Here is a 16,596-nt window from a genome sequence, read left to right on the forward strand (position 1 = left end):
GTAAATGAGTCCTAAAGTAGGTTCTCATTTGACTACATTTAAAACAAATATTATTTTTTTTTTTTTGAAAGGAAAACAAATATTATTTATTTTTACACTAATTGTTGTCGTTGTAGTAAAATGCATGTAAAAAGAATTATATTTGGTTAAGGAAACTACTAATGATATAATTAATTGGTAATAAAGATTACTTAACTAATACTAATTTTGCGAACTTAGGTTAGAAGGTTTTTGTTTTTAATAAGGAAAAAACGTAATTTTCAATTGTGTAATTGTAATACCCCGAAAAATCCAAATTAAATTCCATGGATTTTGAGAAATGATTTTACGATAGTAGGAGCGAATACGAAGCTTGGAGAAGTTGTGGAATTAGTTCGAACGATTTTATTTTCGAAAACGAACGTTTTTTAGGGGGTCAACAAAGTTGACTTTTTATACGTTCAAAATTTGGGAAAACTTCCTTCATGAAAGTTGTAGAGCTCGTCGATACGAGTTCGTGGACATATGGAACGCAATATTCGAAGTTCGTATGAATAAGTTACGAATATTTTAAAATTGGGATTTTTCTATAAATAGGTGGAAAACCTGAATTTTTCGGAAGGACGAAATTTTCTCAAAATTGCAATTTGGTCCCCCAAACTCTCCGTTCTCTGTCCTCCCTACGCAGCCGACCCGACTGACCCGACCCGGATCCATCTCCGTCCTCCGGCGTCCTCCGGCCACGACCCGGCCATCCCTAGCTTCGCCGTGAGCCGCCCAGTGGCCTGGTGCCACCGCCTTGCTCCGCCGCTGCCCCCAGACCTGGATCGAAGCCCCCCCGAGCCTAGCTTTTGACCCGATCGGATCTTGGCCGTGCCGGCGTTGCACGGGCCGATCCTTCCCATTTTCGTGATCTCCTCTTCCCCCTGATCATCCCCATGATTAATCCGACTTCCAAGCTTGATCTAGGACGATCTAGGCCAAACCAGACTTAGCTCCAGGTATGAAAGACGATCAACTCTTCATTTTGAACCAGTTTGTAGTTGGTCACTTTGCCATCGGAGGTGGTTGACCGGCGTTGACCGCCGTCTGACCTCCGCTTGTGGCGGCGCGTCGGACCTTTTTTTGAGTTTTCATTATCTAGGCGATGATCTACGCATCCATACGAGCGTTTTGATATATAACAAGGTTATGTTAGAAAAAGTTGATAAATAGTGGATTTACGTTTTTACGTTACTATTTAACGTTTTTACGTTTTATCTTCGGTTTACGATCTGCGAAGATCTGACCATCGGTTTTACTTCAAATTTAGATATGTTGATCGTATGACTGTCCCGATGACTTTGTGTGGTCACGGGCGAAGATCCGACCGTTGGATCTTCGTATAATTGTAAAACAGTAATTCGGAAGGCGATTCGTGAGAATCTGACCGTCGGATTTTCATATAAAATTATGGAGATATTAGTAAGGGCAATTCAGGAAGATTGGACCGTTGGATCTTCGTGATAATATTGGAGGATGATCCTAAGGGCGATCCGTGAGGATCCGACCGTTGGATCATCATATAATTTCGATCCGACCGTTGGATCATCGTTTAATTTCAATCCGACCGTTGGATCATCGTTTAAGTACGTTTATCAGTTGTTGGCTAAGTTAAGATCATTATTGGATTAGGTGATCGATGGATTGATTTGGTGGACGATTCGGATTGATATATTTGGCTTTTTAGAAGACGCAGCTGGATTAGAGGTGAGTAAACCTCACGTGGTTCATATTACGAACCGAATAAATTTAATTACTCTATTTTTGTCGCAATTGTGTGAAAATATTTGTGGAATAAATATTTGTTTTAAATTATATGGACTTGATCAACTACGGTCCATAGGTAAGTAAAATGATTTTATTATACAAATGAATTTCACGGTTTTTATGCTTGAACTATAGTTGATATTAGTGGTCATCCCTGAGCGGATGATTACGTATATATATATTTACGTGGAATATATATATTGGTTGATGTGTGATTGGTGTGATGAAATGATTGAGAATGGATTGGATATTATTCAAGCTATTAATCTCGCATTTTAATTGTTGAATAATGAAATGTTGATCATGTGGTGTGAAAGCTATTTTATATGCCCAAGTGTGATTATGTGGAAATTATTTTAAGAAATAAAGATTTATCTTGAAATAATATGTCTCTTGATGTGGGTGTACATATACATATATACGATCTATAAATGATAAAGATTGTATTTTGTGAATTTGATTATGTCTGAGAAGTACAGTTGTGAAGCCGGGTGATTCCTACAACCCCGTGCTTAAATGAATTACTGGTAAATATGTTTTGGTGTTATGAGACGTTAAGCCTGGGCCCTAGTCCCTACAGATAGTGCACTATTATACTCATAGGAAGGAAGTAGCCGACCTTGGGTATACATACTTTGGAAGTAGCCTTAGTATGCTGCGGCTTACCCGTATTTTGGGTATAGTAGACATACCCTAGTACGTGGATTTGTGATTTGTTACCAGTTAATCCGAAAATTCACTAAAAAGAGAAGTGTGCTTATATTATCCTGATCAAATATCTATCTGTGATATATTGCTAATATGTGAAGGTGTTAGTGAAAAGAGAATCAAGCATGCTTTGCTTTAATGTTATTTCACATATTAATGTTGCAATAGTTGTTGGTTGTGATCAGTCAAATGTTGAGTTTTAAAAGAGAGTATCGAGAATATACTTGCTTTTATGTTTATGTGATTTTTGGAGTTACCGTGTGACTGTGTTGATTGTTTACTTGAGTTATAATAAATATAATTGAATAAATCAACAGTTCTTTCTTGTTTACTCATACGGGCTGTCAAAAGCTTACCGGGTTTTGTGTTGTTGCAATTCCCGGTACACTATTCAAATTGTGTAGCGGGTAATCTCACAGGTCAGGAGAATCAGGGCAGTGATCGTGCGGTTTAGAGTATTAGTATTAGATTTATAGCATTTGTTTTGTGAGGAGAATTGTGCTCTCTTGAGCTTTATAATTTGTTTTGGTGAGAGTGTACTGTAATAAGTAGCTTGAGGATTTGGTTTATGTAATTATTGAGAGGTGTAATGTGCAGTTGATTTTGAGAAAAAAATTCTGAGATTATAAACAGGGTATTTGAGGTTCATGCTTCGAATATGAATTACTTAAATTCAGAATTCGGGGTGTGACAGTAATTGTCCATTAATAACAAGCATTAATTCACTAATAATAAAATTATTTAGTAATATATACTATTTAACTAAAAGTAATTCAGTGAACCTAGGATAGAAGGTTCTTTTAATTTTTTTTTAAAAAGGAAAAATCATAATTGTCAATTGTCAATTGATAATCAAACATTAATTGGCTTTATTGTTTTCACTAGCTATCTTTATTAATTGTTTTCAATTCAATTAGTAGTATGTGTTACCAAAAAAATTAGAAAGGCTAAGGGCTAAACAAGTTACCAATTTGTTAAATATTTTGATCCATTGGATATATTACTAATCCAATTGTCCAAAATATTTAACAAAATGCGGGTATGGCAAACACTAAGGTACCAAAAATAAGCCAATTTCTTTGGCACTCTTAATTGTTCTTTCCTTGGAAAGGTAAAAAAAAATTATAATAATGCCCATCGAAATGTGCATATCCGCTGCTGTTCAAGCATTTCTGCATATTCTAGTTTCATGTTGTCTCGTTTTTTCTTGTATTCTTCCCTGCGTTGTATTCTTTTGGAGGTTGTGCTTCCATGTGATTCTTTTCGGCCAAATAAATTCATTCGGCAAAAGAAGAAACCAAGGATGAAATGCAACAACTTCCTCTGTAAGATCGCCACCACTTCATTTTCCATCAATGGATATATATATATATATATATATATATATATATATATATATCAGTTTACTTGGATTTAAAAACTCATGTTACAGTGCATGCATGTGTGATACATACAATATTATCACTTTGCGAACTCATTACTTAACAATACTCTATATTACTCTAACAAAAACCTTATTTACGTACCTTATCAAAGAATTTTTCTTACTTACCACAGGAATCGTCGTAGAGATAATAAAAATTGTCAAAATAATAAACTATTATCTGAAAAATGTTATACATAATAAAAACATGCGTGTACTACAAAAAATCATTAAATATCCAAATTCAAATAACAAATGGCCGGACAACTTACATCAAATTATAGTTGATTACCAACCGTGTGTGCAAGTGGATAATCTAAATTAAGTTTTGATGCAGAACGGATGGCAGCTCAATTCGAAGAACAGTTGGATCGTGCTAAAGGAGGAAAACGAAAAGTGACTAGTAGACACGAAATAGCTCGGTGTCCGATTGGGACGTGCCTTACCTTTCCGGAAATGGAATCGCGCCAGAAACAAGACTCATCGCTTTGCCATGAGCTGTGGCATTTTTCGGCCTTTCGGGCTTGTTTAGGCCTCAAAACCGCATTTTTCTATTTTTCGGACTTTTGGTTTTCCTAGTTAATTTTGGGTTGTTTTTGTTTTTACCCATGGGCTTTAGGGTTTCATTGTTAGTCACCCTAGGGTTACTTTTCTGTTATTTATGCAGCCGCAGGCGGCTGCAGAACCTATCTTTCAACTTTTAATCAATAAAATAGAGAATTTCTCTTTTATCTCTGGTGGACTCCATAATCCTTTTGTTAGGTTTATTCCTGGTAAACCTAGTTATCAATCCGACTACGTCAAGTTTGAAAGCTTATATGGGGGGAAATTTCATTCATATATAAACCAGTGATTATATAGTCTATATATATAATGGTATTGCTGGTCATTTTAAATGTGGGTTTGGAGTTAAACACAGGTTCTCTTAGTTGCTTGACTTGCCTCTTATTACGCTCTTCTTAGCAACAACTAACAAATCACTTGGAAGTTTCATGGCTCAAGAATGAAGTACCAAAGTGGCAATGTGGCGACACTACTCTTTCTCGGCCATTAGTGTTTTACGTACTGGTCTAATAACTCATTTTTAGGGGGGACTTGTCAACTGCCTTGTGATTAGGGGCATCTAAATACTTAATTAATATATGTTCATGCATCAGGTGCCTTGTGTTATTATTGGCCTATTCCTAGTGGTATCCGAGCATCATTCCCGGCCCCTTTCTAGAGGCTCGTATTCGTCTTCTGTTTATATTAAGAGTTTATCTTAAGTAATATTTGCAGTCATGGCTGCTTAGTAATAATCAACCTGATATTTTGGGAGAGGGTACATTGATATAGATATCCAAAGTGTGGACCAATTAATTAAGCTCTAGCTAGTTTTTAAAGTTGATCGATGGGGATGGAGGAGCTATTGAAACTGATGGGGATTTTATCGAGAGGCTTCAGGTCTTTGGTTCGTAATAAATTATGGAACCTTGATATTTTTTTTTTGAAAATACCGAAAGACTCTCAAACAGCCGAAATTTTGTTGATCAAAATAAAAAGCATTACTTGTTGAGAGGGGAAGAGTGTGATCTTAATTAGGAAAGAGATTGTGTAGAAGACTAACTAATGTCTGCCATAACATCAGCACAAAGTTTGCTTCTCGCAAAATATGAGTAAAAAAAGATGAAATGAAGGATGGTCTTTTCAAAAAATGAAGGCCTTTTTCAAAAAAAAAAAAATGAAATGAAGGATGGAGTCACAGTACAGTGTCTTTGACTAGGAACTTGATTCTCAAAAACTAAACCATCATTGCCGTTAATGAGGAGTTTGCAACAGACCATAACACCATTTCTAAGAGCAAGCTCACCCGTTGGGTCAATAGGTCAGGGTCACAAGGTCAGTAAACTGTTCACTGCCACTGGACATATATTTTCACCCGTTGGGTTAGGGTCACCGGGTCAGTTACTGTTCATTGAAGATTTTATTAATTTTTTTAGTGTAAATGAGAAACATATGATGTAAATAAATACTATTTATGAACATTTTGGAAATGCAACCAAAGATATTTTTTTGGGTAGACAAATTATATCTCCACCGACATTTTTTTTTTTTTAACACTCCACCGACAATTTTTTTGAAAAGAGTGAAAAAAAATCCACCGACAAGTTTGGACGAACCATATCACTCGTACACTATTCAATCTGACGGTTATTGTGAATGTAATCTTATCTAAATTTTTGGATAAGATTAAATTTAGATAAGATTACGAAGAACGAAATGTTGACACGTGTCCTTATCAAGTTATCATAATCTGTAAAAAAAATATCAATAAATAGACCTGATCTTTGCACTCCATACACACACAATCTGAGCTTAACAAACCTTCACCTTTTTCTTATCTCTAGCATTACATATTTCCTCAATTTCCCTCATTTTAGTGAATAGGTTGTGGGATAAAATTCGACGGTCTAGGGATGAAGATGATGAAGAGATGATGGCCACCAACGCCATTGCGATCGCAGCAGTTGCTGAATCTGCAAACCAAACTTGAAGGCGCGGTTCTCATCCGGGTCGTACACCAAACAAGAAGAGACATAGAGAAGAAAGGGGCAAAAATTTGATGGCCGACTACTTTGTCGAACGTCCAATATTCAAAGATTGGGAGTTCCGAACACGTTACAGGATGAGCCTCAATGTCTTCCAGCATATATCTACTAACCTTTGCCAGTATGATCGATACTTTGTTCAAAAATTAGATGCTACCAAGAAAGTCGGACTACTTTCAGAGTAGAAGATGACTGACAGGACCCGCCCCGAATTTCACCTTGAAATCTAAGGTGGCCCTGTGGGGCCCACCTTAGGAATAACTCTACCAAAAATTCGGCAGAGTCACCCCTAAAATGGACTACCCAAAACCTGTAGAAACACATTCAAATTTCTAATAAACATCCTTATTCTTCTGGAGCCACCCTGCTCCCTAAATCACAATAGCTCTACAATTAACAACTAAAATCGAAGGATACAACATAAACCAAATACACAAGTGTAACTCCCAAACTTTACAATATTTGTCCCACAGGTTATCAGAGCAATCTAGAAGAGAAAAAGAATTCATAATACAAGTAGGTTCAGCCATTAACCTACAATATGAAAACAACAACAGCAGATGCAATGCCCCGAATCCTACTATGCCGAACCAGCTACTCTGCAGACTGGGCAAATGAAACCAAAGGGCCCAGGGGAAAGTACATAAAAATGTTAGCGTGAGTGGACAAAAATAAGTAATTGTAAAGAAAAAAGAGTTTATACTTTCCCACGTTTATTCCTGTAAAAACCCGATGCATGCAACAATTAAGGAAAACAAACCGACTGATGTTCAGCTCAAGAAAACCGATTAGCCCCAGCTAGTCACAAACAACCGAGTAAAAAGATTGAAACTCCGATACTCAAGAAAATAAGACCAGCCCCGCTAGTTAAACAAGATCGGACTAGTCCCACTAGTCAAGTAACATAAGGATATGGGGAAGAAAATATCACCATGCAATGAAGGGAGCCTCCTAGGCTCTATGCGCAACTCACCCACAAACACATAATAAGCGGGGAGGAGTACTAATAATGCTCGACTACACCCACGTGAGGAGGAAAACTAAATAAATCGACCCATGGTGAAGAAAACAATAGAAAACCGAAAACAAGTAAAGCTTCCCCAAAATCTCGCAAATGAAAACACAAGTATGATTCCAAACCGTACGCGGAAAATCTCAAGATAAACAAATAAATCACGACGTGTCCCACACGCCAAAAGAATACTCATAAATCCGTCAACAAAACATAAGTCGAAAATAATAATTATGAATCGGAGATAAATCATCAGAACTCAAAATCACACAAAATAGTAATAGAAAATCCACTTCCGAAAATGTAACCGAAATGAATCATAATCAATCTCCAAAAAATCATCATTGAAAGTGAAAATCACGAGATAACCCGAAGTCAATTTCCGAACTCAAAATATGCTGAAGTTATAATCGAATGGTAAATACTTAAATCAATAATTTGGGAGAAAATAACCGCATGCATCACTTCACTACTAGAAAAACCATATATAAGGATACTCAATAAGGACACGTTTTTGTCAACGTGTCCTAATAAGCTTTTGAGGATGACCAGAAAAAAAAACAGGAGCAAACTTCTCCAAACTTTCGCTGCCCCGCTGAATTTTTTTTGCCAAAAGTTAAATCTCCCACTTTTTTTTCCCACACCAATTCGCACTTTAGGTTGGCCGATAAAATTGGCCTCTATCATTTTAGTTGACCCCTCCCTCTCTCTCTCTCTCTCTCTCTCTCTCTCTCTCTCTCTCTCTCTCTCTCTCTCTCTCTCTCTCTCTCTCTCTCTCTCTCTCTCTCTCTCTCTCTCTCTCCATCTTTTCCTAGTCGAACAAATTGCAGATTTGATTCTTTAGCTCACCGGATGGGTAATTCTCTCTCCTTATCGATCTGTCTAAAGCTTTTTCTTCTTGTCAGATCTGTATGCTCTATCCAGATCGTAATATGAAGGTGACTTTCTCCTCTATCCAAATCGGAATAAGATTCATAATCCTTAATTATCTGGATGAGATCATATAGGTTTAATTTTTGTTTTCGTCTACTCTTCCGCAGATGCCAAGCCCAAACCCTCTCATCCTTTCCGCAATGCCGTCCCCGCCGCCCCTAGATACCTCCGCGATTGAGTAGCTCTATCGCTGTCAGTCCTGCAACCACGCGTGCCTCACATCACCACCCGCCCAGCGACCACGCGAACGACGAGTTGTGCATCGCGCATGTGATTGGGAACCTCTGCCGCGCCACAGCTTTCCATTAAGCCCTTCATCAATGGCAGAGCCTCCGGTATGCTCGTTACCTGCGTCACCCAACCCATCGATATGATCAAGGTGAGTATTGAAATTCATCAAGATTGTAATTTTTGTGAGATTTGGATTGGACCCATGATTCCAACTCGGGTCTTTGAGCTTAAAGTTGGTTTCTTTCGATGGGTTTTAGATCTTTGATTTATGGGTCTATTTCGGATTTTGATTTGGTTTAGTGGTGTAATGGGATTGATGGTTTAATGGGTTTTTGACTTTTTGTTGTGTTGGTTTTGGCGTAAGTGAGAATTCAATTGGGTCAGGGATCAGCTGGACAAGTTGCCAGGACCATGATCAAGGAGGAGGGTTTCGGTTCATTGTATAAGGTATGCTTATTTGAGTTTTTGATTCATGATTTAGTTGATTTAGTGCTGGATGTGTTTGATGAGGAATTTTTATCTGTTTGAGGTCTCGCATCAAGGAGTGCTTAAAGTAATGATCTTAATTTAGCTTTGAATTTGTAGCAGTGAAGTTACTTGTAGGAATTGGGAATGATTTAGATTCTTCATACCAAATCAGAAATGTATTCCTTTCCAATAAAATGGGGACTTTTAGATTGGTAAAGGTTAATGGGATTGACAGTTTAATGAGTTTTTGTTGTGTTGGTTTTGGTGTAGGTGAGAATTCAATTGGGTCAGGGATCAGCTGGACAAGTTGCCAGGACCATGATCAAGGAGGAGGGTTTTGGTTCATTGTTTAAGGTATGCTTATTTGATGCGAATACAGTTTGACTTTTTGATGCATGATTTACTTGATTTAGTGCTGGATGTTTTGGATGAGGAATTTATATCTGTTTGAGGTCTCGAATTTTAGATTCTTCATGCCAATCAGATATGTATTCCTTTCCAGTAATCCAATTGATTGTTTGGAGTGGGTAGGTTGTCTCTAACTTGTTTGATTTGATTGTTTTCTCAAAACCAAAAACTCGAGCTAAAATCGTTTTCTTGCTTATTTCTTTTGTTTCTGTTTTCGCAAGTTTCAAGGAACACTTCAGTACATTCTCTTAATAATTTCTTGTTGTCTTCGGGTGTAAATCATATTCAAAGAACATGACCCTGCATCAGTTGTGTCGTAAGTTCATATTATTTCTGAGCATTATTACTGATGCTTGTAATACATGAACTTACGAGTCCAGAATGAGGAATGCCTTAACTATTTAGTTTTAACCTCAAAATAACAAAGAGAAGAGGCAAGGTCTTGTGGAGTTTCTTACACCTGAAGAGGCTTTGGTTGTCATTTGATGGCAGTTCATTCTTTGGTTCTATTCCCAAAATCAGGCGCGCTAAGTAGTTTGTTGACATTGCTGTAAGAATCATAATTTTAACCTTTTAGTTTGATCTTATATATCCTTTTGATGCATGATCTATGAAATCATATCTTTGGTTAACCACTCTTGTTATTATTATTATTATTATTATTTTTTTTTAAATAGCAGTGACAATGCACCTATTTTTTCATGTAATCTTGTCTTCACTAGCTTGCTGGATTGTCGTAATTCTTTAGTACTTTACCTATCTGATCTCATGAGTTCTAACATATAAATTTGTGTTAACTACTGCAAAAACACAGTGTAGCATATACTTGGAAAACTTATACAATTGGCTTAAAACATTACACTATTTGATGGAATGTTTCCCTTTAACTAGGGCTGGGCGGTTTGACCCGAGGGACCGAGAAACCGATACGATCCGGACCGGAATGGACGGACCATTCGGGTATGGTTTGAATACAGAAATCCTCGGTTCGGGCTAAACCGAACCGATTAAACTTACATCGGTTTTGGTTGCGGTTTCACTAAGTTGCAGAACCGAATAAAACCGATCCGGACCGGTAAATGTACCTGTATACGTGTAGCATAATCATTGGTTCTCAGTCAAGCCTATATAGAGTACCGTGGACTTGGGTGCAGGCAATCACCCAATTTCATCGACCTAAATCCTAGGCGAAGCCGTCTGTGAGTTCAGACAGTTCACTTCACTACCTTCAGTTCTTAATTCTTATCTTCTTCTTCACAGTTCCGCGATCACAAATTGTGATTTTCTCGATCAATCACTGAATCACCCATGGATTCCTCCACTGGAAACACCTCAAACACACCACAAACCGAATCCCTTTCCTAATCCGAGCCCAATTCAAATACCGATTCGAATCATGCAAACCCCAATTCCGATTTCGACACTGAAGTTGCCGAGAATGCTGTCGTCCCTGCAACTGGCACAGACCAACCATCTTCTGCAACAGCTCCATCTACGATGCCATCATCACGACCACCAAAACAGAAAAAGAGAGCGAGGACGAGTACATCCACAGGGTCGAGGAAACGTTCAATGGTATGGGAGCACTATGAGAAGATTAATAAACCTCTCTATGAGTTCAAAGATGGAAAGAAGGTCCAGGTTGGGACTATTTATAATTCTGCTACTGTGATTTGCAGCTTTACATTGTTTATGGCTTTATACTACTGTGACTTGAAGCTTTGCATTGTTTATGGCTTTATGGCTTTAGTAGTTTAGTTTATTTGTTTATGGTTGTACTAAATAATGAAGTAATGAACTAAGTACTTGAGTTGATGAACTGCTACTTGAGTTGAGCAGCTTGTGACATTATGATTATGTTTATGTGTTACTTGAGTTTATCTTTTGTTGGCTTTTGTTTGCAGATTTGGTCCATTTGGAATTTTGGATGCTTTAGTTTGCAATTTTGCATAGTTTGTTTGCAGATTTGGTCCATTTGGATGCTTCAGTTTGCAATCACTTTGCATAGTTACTTTGCTTCAGTTTGCACTTTGCAATGATGCAGAATGCAGTGACTTAAATAGTTAATGAGTCAATCTGGAGATTTAGGACAAACAGAATTCTTGGCCCGAAAAACCGATAGACCGAACCGACTGTTTCCGGGTCGGTTTATCATCGGTCTCTCCATTCTGTAAAAACCGATCCGGACCGAACTGCCAGTGTCGGTTTCGGACTCGGTTTTCAAACTTTTCAGACCGAACCGATCCGAACCCAGCCCTACCTTTAACTGATCTTTGATTCTGCATCTGTTGATACATGCTTCCCTCTCCTTTTATTTTCTTCCAGACCTATGTGTGAATGTGATGATATATTGCTGTGAGACCCCAAATTTCAGAGTTTTGGGAGAAAAATGAGGGCCTTGTTACAGTTGGCATTGGTGGTCCAAACGATTCTGGTAAAACATGGTAGGTGTACAGTTTTCTCCAGACGAAAAACATTTTCTGCTTCTGTTTGTTCAGTTGTTAATCTTATTATAATTTTTGATGTCCTGTTTTTGACTATCAAGAAAAGAAACTCGTTGGTTCAAAATTACGCTCTTTGCTGGATATTCGAGTTGCAGTGGTATCTTATTCATTACATGCCACATTTTGTTCCTTTTAATTTCTTAACATTTCACTTTTGAGTTATTTTGGTGAGACACATTCTGCTTATTTTGTTGTGTCTTTCTTCTTCTATATGCAGGTTGGGGCTTCTTTGCTTCCCTTTATCAACGGTAAAAGGGTACAGAGTTCAGCATGTAAATATTTTTTGATAGTATATTGCACCATTACTTTCTCATATTTTTTGAAACATACCAAATGCTTATACCATGACCTTCTGAACAGTCCTTCCTATTATTTATCAATTAGTGACTTGCAAGGGGAAGGGTTATATCAGTGGTTGCTTCGAATATAGTTATTTGTTCAGATATATAGCTCATGGTTGGTAGCACTTGTTCTCAATGAGTTTATGTTTTTGGGATTATATAAATGAACTAAGAATCAATGCTGAATGCAATTACATCCTTCGTTTACATATGTGCTTGCAGGAAATGAAAGACCAAGGCTTTTGAATAGAAGATGAGTAGATACTTAAAACCTTGAAGGTCTGGTTCATTCTCCTTTTTTTTTTTTTTTTCTTTCTCCCCTTGAATAATTAAGTAGCTACTTCTCCGTATTGTACCAATGTCTAAGAGGTTAGTTTTCGATGAATCTTGTTTGATGTTTGTGTAGAAGTAAGTGGTTGCCAATATGAAAACCATAATTGCAAGGGAGGCTAAAATTTTTCCTTTTACTGCAAGTATACCTATAGGCTTTGTGTAATATGCTTCCTTGTGCCAGCTCTACATGTTTCCAAGTTTGCTATATGTTGCAGCTAGATCTAGTTTCTTGAATTTTTATTTATTTGAACCTTCCATGCTCTCTGAATGATATTGCAGCTGTTTTAGGTAGCATTTACAGGTAATATAAGATGTTCTTACTTTCTCCTTCCTCTTCAGGTTGTGATTGGAGATATTGGGAATTAGATTAAGCAACTATAAACCTACATGGTGCAGTAGATTGAATTACTTGACTAGAATTGTTGAATTGTAATTTGTTACACTTTAGAAATTTTTTTGTATATGTATGGATATGATATTCTGATTCAGTTAAGTAATGCATTTGGTGGTGTATTTTGAGTTATGTATAATTGGAGGAAGATTCCTATTATTATTATTATTTTTTTTTTTGGATTCTTAACAAGTTTTAAGGACACTTTTTTAACGTCCTCTATTACATTCAATGACATTGTGTTTGAGTATACATGACTCTTTTTAAGTGTCTTGTTTTAGTTTTAAGGACACGTATGAGTGTATTTTTTTTGTGTCCTCTCATGGATTTAAGGACACCATTTCTAGAGTTTTTAGGACACAGTTTGTGTGTCCTAGTATAGAAAAGAGGACGCATATTAGATAATATGAGGATGCAGTTTAAGTGTCCTCTTATGGATTCAAGGACACCATGTCAAGAGCTAATAGGACACACAAACTGTGTCCTCGTACAGATAAGAGGACACATTTTCAGTGTCCTTGTTTCAGACTTACTATGACTCCCGGATAGTTTAAAGAGTCCTTGTATGTATTTAAGGACTCTGTTTCAATGTCCTTAAATGGTGTTTTTCTAGTAGTGCTTAAAATCAAAGTCCACTCACAGTATATAGCTAACGTGGTACCCAAGCGTAAGGATCCTCGTCGAGCGATGAGTCGATACTGATAGGAGCATTTTAATGCGATGTTTTAATAGTTATTTCCACATATTTTACTTAGTTATTTCCTTAAATAAATCAATTTTAATAAAGTTTCTATTTTTAGGTACCTTGGAGCAAATGGAGAAGAAATGAGCTTACAGGCATATGAGAAGCAAGGGAACGTTGGAAATGATAGAGGAAAAGCGCGAGGGCTGCAGAAATAAGTTGAAATAAAGAAATGAAGTTTTCCTGGTCCAGCTAGGAAATCCTGGTCCGACTAGGAAACCCAGTTAAAGTAGGAATCCTGGGTCAACTAGAAAATATGATCGGAGAAATTAAGAAAAATGGCGAAAAATGCAGAGTCCTAGTTAGACTAGGAAACTTACTCCTGCCAGGAAAATGAATCCTAATGACACAAGGAGTCCCAATTGAACTTGGAAAGCAAAAGAAGATTCCGGAAGGTTCAAGGACATTTCATGTGAAGAGTCCTCGTTGGACTAGGAGTTCTAATGACAATAGGATACCTGGGTGGACTAGGAGAGCCCAAGAACAAGCTCAAAACGTCCTCTACAAAGGTGATATGGATTGGGAGTCATTTTTGACAAGAAAAGATGGTTAAAAATTAAATTTGGAGTCCGTATTAGACATAGACTGATTTTGGCCGAATTTCAAGTATATATCTGGATAATTAAATCTCAATTAAATCCTAAATGCATCTAGACATGATTGTGGCCAAAGGGAGACTTCTATAGATAATGAAGGAGAATTTCAAGGGATTACAACATGCAGAAAGGTTGAAAACAGGTCCAGATACATTCCTTGAAGTCCACATTTCATTCTTGGCTGAAATTGAGGAGATAAATCAGAAAATAATCATGTAATTAATGCAAAAATAATCTCCCTTTAATCAAGGTGTTATTTTGGAGGCTTCCCATTGGTTGGATGACACATGAAGAATGAAGTGGAATTATCTGATTGGATAATACTGTGTGGATCAATCAGATAATTCTTAGAAATTAAAAGAAGGATCCAAAAGCCCCAGACGTCTCCTATATATAGATGCACCCTGCAAGCCTCAATCATTCATTCTTTCATTCTTTTCTCAACGTCAAAAATTCTCTCCATTCTCTAGTCTTCAGAAGCTCTGCATCTCAACTAAGGAGGAGAAGAAGTCATGCAATACATCAAGATCCTAACCGCCATCCACCCTTGTGTCGTCCCTAGAAGATTGCTTGCTTTCAAGGATCTTCAAGTTCTTCGTCTCAAGGCTCTGTCATTCATCTTTCACGGTGTATTTCATACTTATTTTCGTTTTCCTTTGTTTGATTCGTAGAGTTATGAATTCTGGTTAACATAACGTTAAGGGCAAAGTTTAAAGCTTGTTTATATGTTTTGAAATTAAGTTGCAATTTCTTTGTGTTGATTTCTATGTTGCTTATGTGAGATTACTTGATTGATTTTGGATTACATAAAACTTTTGCATGTTTATGTTCTTTGGTGGCCAACTTAGGATATATGTATGTAATTGGAGCTAGATTTAGGTTAACAATTCACCTAATAGTTTTGTGAACCTAAATCATAAGTAGGAAAGGCTTTGGACAAAAGTCGAAATCAGTTAAAGAGAATTGCAAATAAATGAACTTTTTCATACTAGGTTGTGCACTTTGGTTGACATCCTTTCTTTGTTCTTCATGCATTGAATGTGTTCTTGAGTAGCTAGCTTTCTAGACTATGATTTCATGTTCAATAGGTTTAATTTAGGTGCTTTCACTTAGATTAAATATTCAAGGAAAGTAAAATATGGGAAATCGTTTGCTTATTAGCGTTTCACATGGTCAACTTCTTTCTCATGACTTAGAAAATCAACTATAGGAATTGTAATTGGATTTCATTCATATGATTGTGGTTTTGATCTTTGTTCCTTGCGTTCCACCCTTGTATATGTGTTTTTACATTTTCTTTATTTTATTTATTTTAATTTTCGATTTTATAGTCCTAAAACCCCCTTATTTGTGTTTACTTGTATATATTTTTATTCTTTGTTTTATTTTTCTAAATAATAATTCATACTTTTTATTAATTCTTTATTTGTTTATGCAATTGCAGGTGTACCCATAATCCCCGGCTTGAACGATCCCTACTTATTCTATACTGACAACTACATTTTGCAGAGTTAAATTGCGTGCTACTTTTAGCATATCTATTTTTGGTACATCGTCATGTACACAATTATATTCCGTAAACAACAATTCGACAAATAAATACGATTTTAAAACGAAATCCGAAAACCCCATGTAAACCAACATCTCCATTTCTTTCCGGATTCAAGCCAAACTTCACCACTAATATCAATCCGTCGATTAAAGTATTCCATAGTGGAAACAAGGGAAATCCGAAGGTCAGATTCCCATAAATCGACATCCGCAACTCAAAAATTCAGAAATTCACAATCGATGTCAAACTTCTCCAAAATTCACCAAAATCACATATTCAACCTCTACAAGAATTATAGGATTTAACTAGCTAAAAATCAAAGCCAGAAACATGTTTTACGCGCCTCTAAGCGCCACCCACAGTGGCGGCACATGGGCCCCACGCGCTGCAGGCCACCACCTCCGATGGCAACCAAATTTTAGCAACAACACCTACTCAACAAGCCCAACAACTTTCTCAACTGTGACAAAGTCAAAAAATACCTCGAAGTGGTCGAACAATTAAACAACCCGATTGTACAGTGAAATTTTCCAATTATGCTTTCTTCCTCCACGCTTCAAATTGCTGCAAGAGGTTTG

At 36.9% G+C, this 16,596-nt stretch overlaps 1 long non-coding RNA gene across 1 annotated transcript; it reads left to right on the top strand.

Moving 5' to 3' along the window:
* Positions 1 to 8,321: 8,321 nt before the first annotated feature.
* LOC133707078 (uncharacterized) lies at positions 8,322 to 10,365 on the top strand. Its single transcript, XR_009844904.1, has 4 exons — positions 8,322 to 8,457; positions 8,560 to 8,831; positions 9,048 to 9,130; positions 9,422 to 10,365. It is a non-coding gene; the product is annotated as an uncharacterized LOC133707078 (long non-coding RNA).
* Positions 10,366 to 16,596: the final 6,231 nt, after the last annotated feature.

The sequence above is a fragment of the Rosa rugosa genome, chromosome 4, assembly GCF_958449725.1.
Source record: "Rosa rugosa chromosome 4, drRosRugo1.1, whole genome shotgun sequence".
NCBI lineage: Eukaryota > Viridiplantae > Streptophyta > Magnoliopsida > Rosales > Rosaceae > Rosa > Rosa rugosa.